Source organism: Cyanistes caeruleus, chromosome Z (assembly GCF_971803275.1).
Source record: "Cyanistes caeruleus chromosome Z, bCyaCae1.hap1.1, whole genome shotgun sequence".
NCBI lineage: Eukaryota > Metazoa > Chordata > Aves > Passeriformes > Paridae > Cyanistes > Cyanistes caeruleus.
In genome coordinates this window covers 25,639,393-25,654,272 of record NC_141732.1, presented here as the reverse complement: position 1 = coordinate 25,654,272, position 14,880 = coordinate 25,639,393, and the positions used below count along the sequence as shown (strand labels likewise).

At 36.6% G+C, this 14,880-nt stretch overlaps 2 long non-coding RNA genes across 3 annotated transcripts; one reads left to right on the top strand and one right to left on the bottom strand.

Annotated features, from left to right (window-relative positions):
* Positions 1 to 511: 511 nt before the first annotated feature.
* Positions 512 to 2,251, bottom strand: LOC147648234 (uncharacterized). The gene is made up of 2 exons (XR_015280659.1): positions 2,216 to 2,251; positions 512 to 818 (listed from the first exon to the last, which is right to left on the bottom strand). It is a non-coding gene; the product is annotated as an uncharacterized LOC147648234 (long non-coding RNA).
* Positions 2,252 to 6,789: 4,538 nt separating this feature from the next.
* LOC111941271 (uncharacterized) lies at positions 6,790 to 14,663 on the top strand. 2 transcript variants are annotated; one of them, XR_015280610.1, is made up of 5 exons: positions 6,790 to 6,866; positions 7,445 to 7,583; positions 7,757 to 7,854; positions 12,632 to 12,870; positions 14,351 to 14,663. It is a non-coding gene; the product is annotated as an uncharacterized LOC111941271 (long non-coding RNA). The 2 variants fall into 2 exon arrangements; XR_002869930.2 differs by lacking the exon at positions 14,351 to 14,663 and having other exon boundaries at positions 12,632 to 12,983.
* Positions 14,664 to 14,880: the final 217 nt, after the last annotated feature.

Here is a 14,880-nt window from a genome sequence, read left to right as displayed (position 1 = left end):
TATCCAAGTAAGTGCTACACATGATGGGGCCCTGCTCTCCTGGAGAATCGCTGAACACTTGTCATCCATGGGGAGCAGCGAATTAATTCCTTGTTTTGCTTTGCTTGTGTACACAGATTGTGTTTTCCCTATTAAACTGTCTATATCTCAGCCCAGGAGTTTTCTGACTTTCACCCTTCAATTCTCTCCCTGATCCTGCTGGTGTGGGGGTGAGTGAGAGGCTGACTAGGGCTTGGTGTTGGCTGGGGTTAAACCATGACAGAAACCCAAACAAGTTGTTTTGAAAACCCTGCTTTCAAGGTGAGGTAGAAGAAACAATGTTGTGACTTTGGTCAAGCTGAAATGTTAAGCTGCTGTCAGGTAGAGTTGTAAAATGTAGTGTTCCCATTTACCTCTCAACTTCAGAGAAAGAAGCATGCTGTGACATAGTGAACATTTTGATCTCTGAGAACTTTCTTCAAATTTCAGAAAATAACTGTGACCTCTTTGGATCTTTAAACTACAGTCTGGATAAAATGAAATGAACATGGAGTTAAATTTAATTTCTGATCTTTGTCCAGCCAATCTCAACATTTAACCTTGTCTTTGTAGTTGAGACATCTGAAGAAAAGTGTCTAGGGAAAGCTCCCAGGTGGTGACTCTGTGCTGGCACTTTGTGTGCCCTTTCAGTCATTTAGGTCTCACAGCTCAGCTTACAGCAGAATATTATCTAGACTAGAGCTTCAATGCAGTTTTCTACATTTTCTTCCTCCGTTTCCTTCATCAGAAAGCCTGGCATGTATTTTGTATGCAGACTCCTTTGCACTGTCTTTGTTGCTCTGCAAAAATAAAAAGCTTCATTAAACTGAGTTTCTAATTTCCACACATATTTTGGTGGTCATTCCTCAGTACGTTGCTTTTAGCACACACTTCCCCAGTAGTAAATGGCAGAGAAGATGATTTGTAGATTGTTCAGCATTTATTTCCTTCCCTGATTGCTTTCCTGACTTTTCTGGCCAAAACTAATCAATAATACTACTGATCTGAGAGATGCAAAATATAGTTTGGATACTTGGCTTTTGACAAAGAAACTTCTTTGTCTGGGTAGAGGGACTTTGCACTTCCTTAGTGTTAAGCCAGAAAAAAAAAAAAAAAAATAAAAGAAAGGTTAATTCATCCCCTACCTTTGCAGGGTAGTCCTTTGTTTGCTGTGAGCTCAAATGTGTTTCAAAACATCATTCACTTAGACCTGTCTTTTGCCAGCACAGTTTTTCCTTTCAACACTGAGCTCCTCTTGTCGTCCTGCTGTTGCCACCCCTCCTTTGACTTTGCCTGACTTCCTATCAGTGTCTTTTGCTAGAACATAAGAGCTAAGCCTGCGTTTGTATTTATAGCTTGAATTTAATTGAAAGTTTCGGATGTTTGCAATGAGAAACTGAAAATTAAACAGCTGTGTCTTGACAGCTTTGGAAATGCTGCTCACTGAACTCCCTGAGCAATTCAGAAAACATCTCTGCTGAAGAACAAAACATGGCTTATGTGGCTGTGTTACAGCAGTTGGAAGAAAGTACTAATGCTATGAAGGTTTTATTTTACTTTGCATAACTGGCATCACAACCTTTGTTTAATATTCAAGCAAGATTATACAGATAAAGAAGGAAGGCAAGAGGGAGGAAAACTTAAGCAAGCTATGGTTAAGACAGTCTAAAGGTCAAAATTGTAATATTAAATAAATCTTACATGCTTTTATAAACCTTAATTTATTGTCTACGTGCAACTGACATTTTAGCTTTGGGTTTAATACCAATTACTTCAAAGTATTCTTGTAGAAGAATAGTCGATAACCCTCTTACACAGTATAATTGGAATTCTGCATGTTAGAACATTTGGTTTCTGAAAGATTTTTGTAAATGTTAATAGCTGTCTTTTAAAATGGTGTAAGTGTGAAATGCTATGAAAAGCAAAGGTTTAAATGTCACCATGTCTATAATTTTCATATTGTAAAAACTAAATAAGCTTTTACAATATGAAAAACCTAAAGGCCTGCTGCAAGTTTGAAGATATAAGCTAGCTCATTATTAGTTTTTTGAAACTGATATGACAGACACATTTTTTTTAAAACTGTGCATTTTAGTCTAAAATGTGAAGTTGAACATTTAATTGTCTGGAAGTGTTACTACTGCCAAATCTTCCTATTTAAAATCCATTATCTGAGTCTGGTAATAAAAGGACTTACCTGGGAAGCCTCCTAGAGTGTTACCAGAAGTATTCTCCTCATATGAACCCACTGGAACTCAGACTGAAAAACTACTCTTATTTGTCATAGTTGAGCATTATGATTTGTACCTACTAAAAGGGTGCTCTGGTACACCAGGAGGATGGGAATGGAAATCACAGACGTTTTAAGGTAAAGTGTGCAAGCTTTTGCGTTCCCTTGGGTGAAGCATGGTGCCGTGAAATTTGGAGTACTAAAATTTGGAAAAAAAATGGTTTTCATAGCCTAACCCTCTGCACTCTTTCTTAGTAGAGTCAATAGTGCAATGAACATGCCACAGTAAACAAGAGACTGCTATTTATGACTTATTCATCCTGCCATATGTCAATATATTTTAACAGTAAAGATGTGGCTCAAGACAGTCAGAGTCTCAGAACTTTTTGAGGTATCAGTTTATCTTCCAGCCTGCCTAAATCAAATGTACAATAGCAGTTAGGAAAGAAAAAACCCAACACATTATAAAGAGCAGATAACATTAGCAGAAATCACATGAAGAACACCTTGTCCTCTCATGTGGGTTTTAGGAAGCCAAAATAATCTTTTCCTAACATACGGTAATAATAAGGATTTACTCTAAGCAAAACAAGAAAAGATAATCTTTGTGACTTAAAAGAAAGAACTATTTGAAGTCTCATGGCAAAGTATGTGACTCCTCACTCCCTAAACTGACTTAAGTAAACTTACTTACAAGATTTTTTCAAAAGAATGCATGAAAAGTTTCCAGAATTTTGGCACTCACATCCAGGAATAAAACATAAAAGGGACAGAGAGCACATCCTATAGCAAAAGCTAGAGTGTAGGGGACAGGAGCATACACCAGGAGGGACTGTCACAACCGGTAGTTAGTAGATTTATAACAGCAGAAAAACCACTGTAACTTCAGTTGCTGAAGGTTGTTGAGTAGCTCCAGATCAGAAAAAGTATGTGACATATTGGAATGGTTTTAAGCATACTGTGTGGATCTCAGATCAGAAAATTCTGGGAATGGAGGGAGAGGCAGGGAAAAATCTGAGAATGGGTGGCAGGGAGCAAAAAAGTACAGAGCATGTCATCCTTCACATAGATAATGTCACCATGTAGGGCTGGACAAAAAAAAGGTGTTCTACAAGACTAGAATTAGTATAGCATCATAAGGTCTACAGTTTAGAAGAATAGGATTTCTGATATTCTTTTTCATGGTTTCTTATTACTGATTGCGATGTTGCTTCTATGGAACACAAGAGTCTACATCTATTTTTGTACTCTTCTCAGTGTACTAAAAATTACCAATAAATAACACAAGGAAAACAGGTTATAACTTTGCAAGGTATCTTGTGCCCAGCTACTCTAGAAAACTGAAACTCTGTCACACAGAGTCAGACAGAAACTAATGCATGGTTATATTACTTTATGTTGTATAAAAGATACTGACTAGACAATAATCAAAAATCTGAGAATTTTGTTTTTCCATCTAAGAATGTTTAGGGAACAAGAACTCTCAGCTATTATCTTTTTATATATATATGTATTAGTGTTAAAATGGATTTATGGTATATTCATTTATAATTTTCAGGTTTTTAATTCTCCTATTCTGCACTCATATTATCACTCTAGGAATTTACAGCACTTGAAAATATATTACACATCCTGAAAGCCAAACCACTGACCTCTTATAATGGCCCATTTTCTCCTGTAAGAAAATATTTTTAAAAAATTATAGGGGCAACATAAAAGACAGCTGCTAGTGCCAAGTTTCTTGTTTACAATAACAAGGGAAGCCTTCATCACATGCAGAATCCAGTAGGTTAATATGGACATGCAGTAAATGTTAGCTTAAGTATACTACGTTAGAAAAGGACATTTGTTCATTTCACATCCTGAATGATTTTATGATGCCATTTCTCAGTCTTTTCATTTTCCTTTTTTTTTTTTTGTCCAACTTCCATCTTCTCAGTCAAAGGAAATCATCAAGTGACCTTGAAATCTGCACTGGTATTTTCCTGGCAGAGAAAGAAGCTCACTTTTCTCATTTGCAAAAATGAATAACAATTTGATCATTCTTAAAACTTCTAAAAGGTTAATTATGCTCTCTCCATGAGCACTGAATAAAAACCTGCTTTATCTCTGCCCAAATGAAACCCACAGGGCTCTCATTCTCTCTAACTCTGCCTGGAGACGAAATCCTGCAAGCTGTCAATTAACTCCTATCAGCTCATAGATCTGTGTGAGCTGCAGATGATTTTTTCATCCAAAAACTATGACAGCTCTCATTTTCTAGAGCTGTTGGGTGACTTAAAAAAATTCACAGCAGGAAAGTGTTATCTGGCTTTGGGCTTGCTGGAGAGAAAAAGAAAGAGTGAGAAAACGAGAGGCAGAAAGGTCCTGGGTTATGGAGAGTTCATTTCCAGCTCTAAGATTTCCGTCTGGTTCCAAAACCCCACTTGAACTTGAATTGCATGTTTTAAACAATAATAGAAACTGAGCATGGAAATGTACCACAGAGATGTTTCCTTGACTGTTTGGGTTTGGTTTGGGTTTTTTTTGTATTGTTGCTAAATAACAGTCAGCCACAGAGGAGAGGATACTAGCAAAGTACAGAATTAGTAGAACAGGCACCCCAGTGTGAAGTATTTAGCCTGCTGACATTATTTTCTGGTTGAAAAATGGCTTTATAATTTGGAAGTCAGAATAGTAATCTGAAAAGGAAAGAGTGAGAGACCATAAGAGTGTTGTTTCACTTACAGTGCAAGATGGATGTTGCTCCCACATGTATAGAAAAAGAAAAAAATTGCACTGAGCATTCAGTGATCACTGATTTCTGCTCACTTACTTAATTTCTGAATAGTAGGGCAAATTTTTGAAGAGTCAGCTATAAAAACTTGCAACAAAGCCATAGGAATAGGGGTCAATGGCTCTGTTTGTGTCAGAAACTCGAGTTAAAGTAATTAATTTTAGATACATTATAAAGTGATAGTGCTACAACTAGCACATGCGTGGGACTCAGAAATTTGGGGTTTGCTCCTGGCCCTGCTTTGACCTGTGGAAATCAGTTCATTCTCCCACTGTGATATTACTGGGTTAGCTGTAAATACCAGGGCTTACTCTGGTAGACCGACAAAAAAGCCAGCTCAGGTGTATCTCAGCATTCACTACTAGACACTTGGATCATCCAATCAGCAGCTTCAAAGTGCCATGGAAATTACAAATTTTTACTGGAAAAAGAAAGAATTGATCCATCTCTTTCATTCTCAATTTCTCTACATTAAAATGGAAGCTCTCAGGGACAAACACATCAAGACCTTCTTTTGGAAGTTTTTATTCTAAAAACTAAAAGAAGGCAGGACTGAATTCATTGCTCTTTATTTGTGAAAACAATATGAGAGCTAATTTAAAAAATAAAATTAGTCCTGATGTAGCTCCCCATTTGTAGGATCCTCCTTTTCTGTTTCTATCTTTTTCAAACTTTCCTGATGTGATGAAGCCACCAGGTAAATTGTTTTCAAGATTAGTAAGTTGACTGATCTCAGCACAGAGCAGGATGCAGGATTTTCCACCATCAGTACCTGAGTTGTACTAAGCTTTTACTCTGAATGTACTAGGACAGTCACACTGTTCTTAGATACATTAGGATTTCATATCAGTTCTCATAACATAAATAGAGATTCCTAGAGAGTCTACAAGCCTAAAATCAGCTTCAATTGATTAACAGAAAGGAGGAATCATAAGTAAAATAAAGTGAGCTGAAGGATAACTATACTGAGAATAAATTTTGAAAGGACAAATGTACCTACAGAGCTATCTGCTAATGTGGTACCTGATTTTGGTACAAGATTCCTTTTTAGCCTTGTAGTTTATCTTAAAAAAAATTATTAGTACAAGTACTCTGATGGTTTTGGCTGTAATATAATTAGCAATGTGGAATGAAATGATGGATCTTTTATTTTTGACAAATTTCTGAAATAGACTTCAATGTGATGCATTAAAACATCTCCATGAGGCTTTATCTTCTTCTCGTGAGGCAGCAGAACAAACCAGCTGTCATGGAATATATGCTGTTTATAGGGCAATATTCTTCCACTTCTTTGAAAAGAACTAATGAAGGCTGCAAATTCACAATGATTTAATTACATTTTAAATGCACCAAGAAGCCGTAATGAAAAGATTTAAGCATCTTAATTATGCTATCAATATTACCTAATGCAGAGAGAAATGGAAAACCTACTAGGCAGTAAGTAACTTAAATGGCTGAAATTATGTGAAATATTCAATATTATCTGATTTCACTTTCAGGTTCTAAAAAGTAGCCATAGAAATTTTCACCTTAAGATTCCCTATAGCAACACATATTTTAAATTTTCAGAAAAAGTACTGGACAACACAGCTGAGAGCACAGTCTCACTTAACAATGTTACAGTGGTAGAATAAATATGAGAAATTGGAATCCAATGTGTAAAACCTCTGAACACCTAGTAAACAATTACATAGTGTTATTTTTTGACGTGATAGTCCATGTATGAAGTAACACCTATTATTGCTTTTTGTCTGTTGCTTTCCTGAAGGTTTTGTGCCCCCCTCCTTTCTGTTCATTTCTATCACAGTTTCTCCAGTTGCAATGTATTTGTATTCCTTTGAGGTAAGTATAGCTCAGATTCTACTTAAAGTAATCAAAATTCAGGAAGATCAGTAGGAGGGTTTTTTGGGTTTTTTTTTAGTGTTGCTTTTTTTTTTTAGTTAATGAATGAGAAAAGTGACAGGAATAAAATAGACTAATACGGGAAAATCATCAAATACTTCAATGAGATAAGTGTTTAAAAGTTTCATCTGCCAGAGGTACATGGCTCATCACTACAGTATATGAAGCTCGTTCATTAATAGTGCGATTTTGGGATCCATCAAGTAAACACAATCAAAGGTAGCATGATCAGGACAGTTCAGTCAACTGAAATAGGTGGCTTTAATCAGTCTGGGAGCAAAAGGACTGGCTGAGTGTCCAAACAATTCATGGGATACTCAACAGGACACTTCATGCCGTGGGTTAAGCTGTGCCCTCCAAGAGAAGGCCTGACCTCTGCCTGATGTTTTAAATGTCAAAAGGAAAGAATGTGTACAGGGAACAAGGGAGATGCTTTTGTGTGGAGACTAATATTCCTTGCTGTCTTAAGATGTGTTACAGATCTAGATCTGCAGATCTAAAAATTCTCCTCATTACAGATGAACCAGTGTCACTCCGGAGCTCTCAGTGTGCTGCGTGTGGACTGAAAGACATCAACAGCCCACATGTGGGAAGGCCAGCTTCTCTTCCCTTCTTGCCAGCATGCCTCACTCCTCCATTTAGTCACTGGACTTGCAGGTAGGTTCAGCTGTTACTTCCAGGCACTCATAGGACATTTCTTCTATATTAAATGCAGTTGGCGCTTTTAGGGAGAGAAAATTTGAAAAGCTCCTGGGAGCCAAAAGCAGCGTCAACCTACTACATGCCTTGTCCTGTGGAATTAGCACTTTCACGTGTTTTTATCTTGAAAGGTGGGGCAGAATTTGGAAACAAGACCTTATATTCAAAGTTTGCTGTAACAGGAGACGCAGTGCATCTGTGGATCCCTGCACTTGTATGTGCCTGCCAGGTACAAACATGGACTCACCTGAGAAGCTTTCAAATGTTTGTTGTTATTTGCCATTTCAGTGTTTTTAGCTATATGCCAGCGCAAAACCACCTTTTACACAGAGCTCAAAAATGCTGGTGTATATTCAAGTTTTTATTCTGAATTTGCATACCATTTTTTTAAAATGCAAATTAGGAACATATGTACCCCTAGAACATTTCTGCAAATGCTCATAAACAGAGCTTGTAAGTACACTCAGCTCTTCTGCCAATGACAAACTGGTTTTCCTAATTTTCTGCTTTTCTTGCTCTTGTGTTTTGTTTGTCTAAAGGCAATCTGATATGGTAATGATTTATGCAGACAATGATTTATGTACTATTCCATCTTTCTAATAAATATCTAGATCTGTGGAATGTATTAAGGATGTAATCATCTTGGTATTAAATTTCTATCCAGTTTCCATTATAATCAGGAAAAAATTCCCTTTGATTTCAAAGGACAGTTCTATCAGACCAGGAGCACTTAATTTTTTAAAGCAATGTTAAGTGCTGCTGTTCACTGACATTGTTTCCCAAACACCAACGATTGTTCACTGACCCAGATGTGAACTTGGTTTTTTTCTGCCTCTGTTTATAGACAGCCTTTCTCTGTTGTGCTTATCTACCCTACTCAGAGACCTATTTGACTTGCTGGGATCTTGTGATGGAGCAAATTAGAAAGCCTGTGAAAATTGTTTATAGCTGAGAATGTCAAATCAGTGTTAAAAAAGGCACAAAATTAATATTTACATAGATCAGGGGCCTCTACTTTACATTCCTACCATTACTCAACTGTTGGAAAGAAGTATGGTCCTTGAAAGGGGGAAAAAAAAAAGCAGCCCACTTTGTAATGTCTAGACTTGGGTATGGATGTCATTCTCTGCAACTCAGTACTTCAACATGACAAGGCAATGCACTAAGTTTCAGGAAATCCACAGTCTTTCCAAATGCCTGTCCATGATTGTGAGCAAAGTTGCCTCTTGCAGGACACAGAGACCCTTCTGCATAGCAAACAAATCCCTTTTTTTTTTTCCTTCTTTTTTCTTTGTTGTTGTTTTTGGTTTTTTCAAGCCAACAAACCTGTGAAAGCTCTAACGGAAACAGAAACTGAATTGAAAGAGAGTCATTCCTACCTGCAGCCTGCTTCAGATGTAATGATTATGATTACAAACAACAATGACTTTTCACAGTACAGTATTTTTGACCACAATTGGGTTCTACATGAACTTGTTCTTATGTATACATAAACACTGTTAATGTGTCACAGGAAAGCTGTGTGATGTTTCAAACTTTCCATGCCAGATGTGTTTGCAACACAGCCACAACACTAAGAAAAGTTATGTATACAGTGATACTAAAGACTTTTCCACTTCAGAAGAGTTATTCTGTGTGTGTAAATGAGAGCATGATTTTTCTTCTCTATTATTCATGAATAAATGAATATTCAGAATAACTAGGGACAAATAACACTTGAGAAATACATCAGTTCAGAAACTGAAGAAGCTGTCCCCATTTCTTTTGTTCACATTGTAACTGTTTTTAAATGATCTCTGAGCTTTCTAACAAAGTGAAAATTTCAGAAAAGTTCAGAGCTCACTGCCAGATAAGTACTTTTCAGTCCAAACTCAGCACAAAAGGTACATTTTATCAGGAATGAGATAACAGACAAAAAATTAAGTATATGTTCCCTAGTGACAGATGATACAATATCACCTTTGAGATCTGTCTTGTTTTCATAATACTATAAAACTGATTATCATTGTGGTCAAATCTCAACAGTTGTCTTGAATTTTTGGAGGGTTATCTTCAATTATGAGTCTTTTCCTGTGACACAAGTGACACAGAAACAGCCTTTGTGTGGGGAAGAATCTAAATCCTCCATTACTGCCTGTAGGGCAGCAGTGTAAATCAAATCAGTGAAGAGTTTCATGGTAAATGTATGGATGAACATTTAAAGTTTGTTTTTTCCCCTATGAACCTTTAGACCAGATCAGTGCACACCTGCTCCTGTATGCTCACTAAAATGTATTGAGGAACAGATCTGGTGACTGTGCCCTATGATGGTTCTATGAGATTATCACTCTTATCCAAAATATATTCACTGGGTAGAAATATTTTAAATTATGTTGAGCAAACAATTGAGCTGACACATTCGAGTAGTAATCTCCAGCAGGAGAAAGGAGCAGGGTAGAGGTGAGCACTGAGATAAGTCACCCTCTTGAATTGGATCTGCCTTTACATCACTGCTCTTTTTGCAAATATCAAATCACATCCGTACTGGTAACCGATGTATGTGACTGGGCTTGGAAGCATAAAAACAGCAAAATTTAAAAATAAACCTGGTCATTGTCCTGCTGCTTTCACTGACATAGAAATCTGTGCATTCAGAAACTGCACACTTGAAGGTACATGACAATTTGTGAACTTCACATATTTGTGTCCCACACTGACTCCATTTTCTGTAGGCTGGTAATTTTAACTTCAAATACCAAGAAAAAAAAATATTTCAAGAAAAGACTTGAGGGATAAATGTCTAAAATAATTGGAATCATTTTAGTCCTGAAGTACTGAACTATTTTCAACTTGAATGTCAGTAGATTCTTTGCTGAATTTGGCTGTCTCTCTAGTTAGCTTACTAATAACAGCAGATTAATATCTGACTGATTTGGCCTGACTTGGTGCTCAATTGATCATACTTATTGCCTGCTTCTTCCATCACTTTTAGATTATTTCAGGCAGATCAGCTGCCTGAAAAACACAGGCTCATATCACTGTCCAGACTGTGGGGATAGGGACAGCTTAGAAAGCTATAGTACTTTATCTTCATGCTCAGTAAAGTCAGCTGCAGAGAGAATGCTTACAGTTTCATGTTACAGCCATTAAAGCTATAGTGCATGGTCCTTCTCTTTTCTGTATAGCATAAAGCATTTGAACACCACAGGAGCTGCATCTCTCTAGCCTGTCCTGCACTCCAGCTTAGGATTCTGTTCTGTTTCTCTCACTGACCACAGAGAGTAGCTTTCCCCTCTGCTGAGAAGTACACAGATGATTTTACTGCACAAAACGCCCCTTGCCCATCAGATATGTATTAATACACTTGCAGGCAGTCACTGCGTGATATACAAAGTTTGACATTGTACAGAACTATCTGGAAGGGTTTTATAGCTATAAAAAATGTTATAATGGATTTCCATAGCAACTTTCTTGCACAAAGACTATTCCATGTGTGAAAGTATTGTCTTTAAAGAATAGGGAGGCTTACATTATATTAAGACTAGGACAAAGATAAACACACCTGAAAGGCAGCATGGCCCCTTGGAAATTGTTTGTGTGTAGGCAAGAAAAGAATGTCATGCAGTGTTGTGTAACTGGACATGGCCTGTGTTTTGTGCTGTGCAGAAAATTGATTGCAGTCTTCTGAGTACATTTACAATAACATTTGCTGGCAAAACCATTAATCTGACTGTACTGACTATTGTGCAATATCTACCTCTTCAACATCTGTGAACAACACATATCATTAAATTACTATGCTGTAAGAAACACTGTTAAGAGCAAATTTTAATGGTTATTTCTTAGCAGCTCTGAGGGAGCACCAGCAATCATACTGCTTCTTCACGGGAGCTAGATGGCTTGAATCACTCAGAGAGGCTTTTCAGCCAGAGGAAGATAGGTTACTGAATTTAAATGATCCAGTACAATCATTAGAATTCCTGAAAATGTCTACAAGTCATTCCACACAGGTATTTTCAGATTACCCCTTGAATACAGGAAGATTGCCAATGAAAAAAAGAGATGGGTATGAAAAGACTGCTGGGCAGCCTTTCTCTGTTACAATAATAGACCAAATTCTGGAGTTGCTAACTACTTTTTGCTGCTATTTAGCAGTTACAACTTCAAGAGAAATAAACAGCACATACTAAGAAAAGCAAACCATTGTTGCATTCATGACCTTATACCAAACACCCTTCATACTGAGCTTGACTGACTGGCATGCAGATTTGTTTCATAAACAAAAAGTAGTGTTTTCTCTCTAAACAATTCATTGTGAGCAATTTGTCATTGCAAACAGCTTCTGGCAGTTGACCAACTCCTTTCAGATAATCCTTCTTTAAATCAACTGGCCATTAAAATCTTGCCTCCCAACAATGGCACCAATTAGTTCTTAATGAATAATTTGTCTGGATTACTGTATTTGCTGGATGAGATGGAATGAAGCTTGTATGTCATAAGCAAAATTGTTAACACTAATTTATCATTTAATTGCCTTTCTCCTCATCTGGGTCATTTTTAATTCTCTCTTTTTCATGGGCAGGAACTGAATCCATAGCATTTATAAGGCCAGAGGAGTGTGTTTGATGAGAGCTATTGATTAGGTCCTACATACACATACTTCAGATTTTAGGTCATTATTTTCCTTTTATTGTATGAAAAAAATGTAGTCCACAATAAAATAAGTTCACAGAAGCAATAAATAATTATAATTTAAATTTCGTACAAAAATAGGGAAAGAACATGCAAGCATCACAATAAATGTAACGCAATAAATGTTTGAAAACAGGTAAATAGACATTATGAGTCTACTAAGTTCATATTTCTGGAATGCAGAACTACTAATCATAGCTTGGGACAGAAGAACATGAATATTCACATTTACACTACATTCTTAAAAATCTTAAAATAAGGCTTATGTTTCTTCCTTTTACCCTTTTTTTTTCTTTTCAATCAGCAGATTTTTATTTTTCTTTTAATGGCTGTAGGTGTGTTGAGTGAAATCAACTCATATTAACTGTATGTGTCAACTACTTCTGAAGAAAGACTGTTAAAAAGAAGGAGTTGGATTGAAAAGTAGAACAGCTGAAATTCAACTCATTGTCATGGCAATCAATTTTTGCTCAGCTTCCTGTGTTCTCTGTGCTCTGAAAGAAGCCGTGTCTGCAAGGTGTGACTCCGTTTTCTCATCTGAGAGATGAAGACACTAATCTTTCTGCTCTCCCAGGTGAAGTTGGATGCTAACCTCATTGGATTCTATGAAAGCCATAGGTAATTTGGAGATGAGAGCAACAGAAAGCTCTATAAATAAGATAAAATAAACTTCTTGAAGGAAGCATTGATTTTAGTCAGGACTGATAATATTTCTTGTCAATACTGACATACTAGTTTCATTTTCCATTATTTCTAGATTTTTTAGTTAAGCTAAAAAAGTATAGCTTCTCAAACAGAGTTTGAGAGGTCTTATTTATTGGACTATAACCATGTTCCAGTGGCTATGTAACTCCAAGGTAAGTTACAAAGTGTTATACTATATAAGTACACACAAGTGCCTTTTTCTGTTTCAGCCTCCTAGACTACAGAATCAAGAACACAAACATCATAATTAGTAGATTATGAGAACCAGAGGTCTCCTCTTGAATGTAGAGAAACATTCACAGCTCATTGGTGGTCCATTCCCTTGTCTGTGCTCTGTGACACTACAGCTTTGTTTATATACTTTAAAACAAACAAAAATTGCATGAAAGGTGTATTGCCTGAGATAATTAAGGCTTTTGTAATTTTCAGATTTCTCTTGAATTGAAAGTTAACAAGTCAATAAGACTTTGGTAGGCTTAAGGGCTGGAGATGAGGTCAAGCCCAATGTGAACATAGTGCTTCTTTGTTCTTCTGGTCTCATCATTCGTTAATAATTACTATGGAATGGATCAAAGTACCTGAAAAAAAACCAAAACAGTGTGGAAATGAAAAACATTGGTCTAAAAATTTCTCTTTCTTATTACAAGCTCAATCCTTAATACATTAGTGCACTTGTACCACGGGGACTGTATTTTTATCCATGTCCGTAATCCTTTCTAGCAATTCCACAAGGTATCTGTAGTAGATCAGCCAGTCAAAAGAGATCCAGAGAAAAACACTGTCTTAAAGTGCAAGACAGCCTTAAGGTACTTTCAACAAGTGTTAATTCTCAGACCAAATGGCAGCCACGGATCTGCTGGAACAGGCAGCAGGGTCATCAGGAATCCAGTTGGCATAGTTAAAAAAACATCAGCCACAGTCTCACTGCTAGGTCCTGAGGAAAACAGAGGAGTCACAACTTCTTGGATTGAGTGGCACTAATGTATCTGCATGCATAAGTAGTCTTAAAATCTTTTTCACTAAAGCCAGCAAAACCTACTGTGTGACAAAACCAGTTGAGAGCATTTGATCCCAGAGGAATTGTACAGGATTCTCATCAGAATGAACATGTGCAAAGAAGCATGCAGTCTTGATGCATTTATTCCACTTCTCAGTTTTCTCATATATTCCTGAAATTAAAGACCTTGTGATTAAAGAGACATTATGTCTGTGGATCTGGATGCATAAATGCATATATATTATGTATATGTATGCACACAAATATATATATGTACATAGGCACGTACATACTCATACACATAATTTATATTTATGCATAATTACGTATGTGGCTTCTTTCTGTTATCCAGATACCAATCCTGTACGCAAAAAGACTCCTAGAAAGACACTACAAGAATAATTCTCTAAGAAAAATATCCAGGAGGCATATCCAGGACTAATTTCTTTCCTCTTCCCCTGACAGTAGAATTTCTATGATTTTGTAAATCATGTAGATAGTTTTTTCTTATTTACCTATGTTGTTAATGTTTATTCAAGGATAAAAAGTATGCACTTTTATTCATATTTATGCAACATCATTGAAGGTGATGGTTTACTTAAATATTAAGGACAATTGAAAGCTTTTTATGAGCACAATCCCTTTTTAAAATAGAATGCACTTATAATTTTTGTATCCAAACACAGTCAACTGACAATTCAGAAGCAATTAGTAATAAAAGCTGATTATCATATGGTTTGCATCATGTCTCTGTGTGTTTTAAATCTCCTACTTCCTTCAGTAAGATCAGTCTTTGGGGCTAATCTCTCCCACGTGAGTAATGCTATAAAATTGCCTTCTCTGCAGAGCAAAAGAGAAATTGTTTAAGTAAAGGTAGAGACT